The sequence below is a fragment of the Fulmarus glacialis genome, unplaced genomic scaffold, assembly GCF_000690835.1.
Source record: "Fulmarus glacialis isolate BGI_N327 unplaced genomic scaffold, ASM69083v1 scaffold14373, whole genome shotgun sequence".
In the NCBI taxonomy this organism is placed as follows: Eukaryota; Metazoa; Chordata; class Aves; order Procellariiformes; family Procellariidae; genus Fulmarus; species Fulmarus glacialis.
The window spans coordinates 13,495-13,792 of NW_009202574.1; positions in this window are offsets into that span (position 1 = coordinate 13,495).

The window sequence follows — 298 nt, forward strand, 5'->3', positions numbered from 1 at the left end:
AGCAGGGCCAGGGAAGTGATCGTGCCCCTGTACTCGGCCCTGGTGAGGCCGCACCTCGAATACTGTGTTCAGTTTTGGACCCCTCACTGCAAGAAGGACACTGAGGTGCTGGAGTGTGTCCAGAGAAGGGCAACGAAGCTGATGAAAGGTCTGGAGCACAAGTCTTATGAGGAGCGGCTGAGGGAACTGGGGTTGTTTAGCCTGGAGAAGAGGAGGCTGAGGGGAGACCTCATCGCGCTCTACAACTACCTGAAAGGAGGTTGTAGCGAGGTGGGGGTTGGTCTCTTCTCCCAAGTAA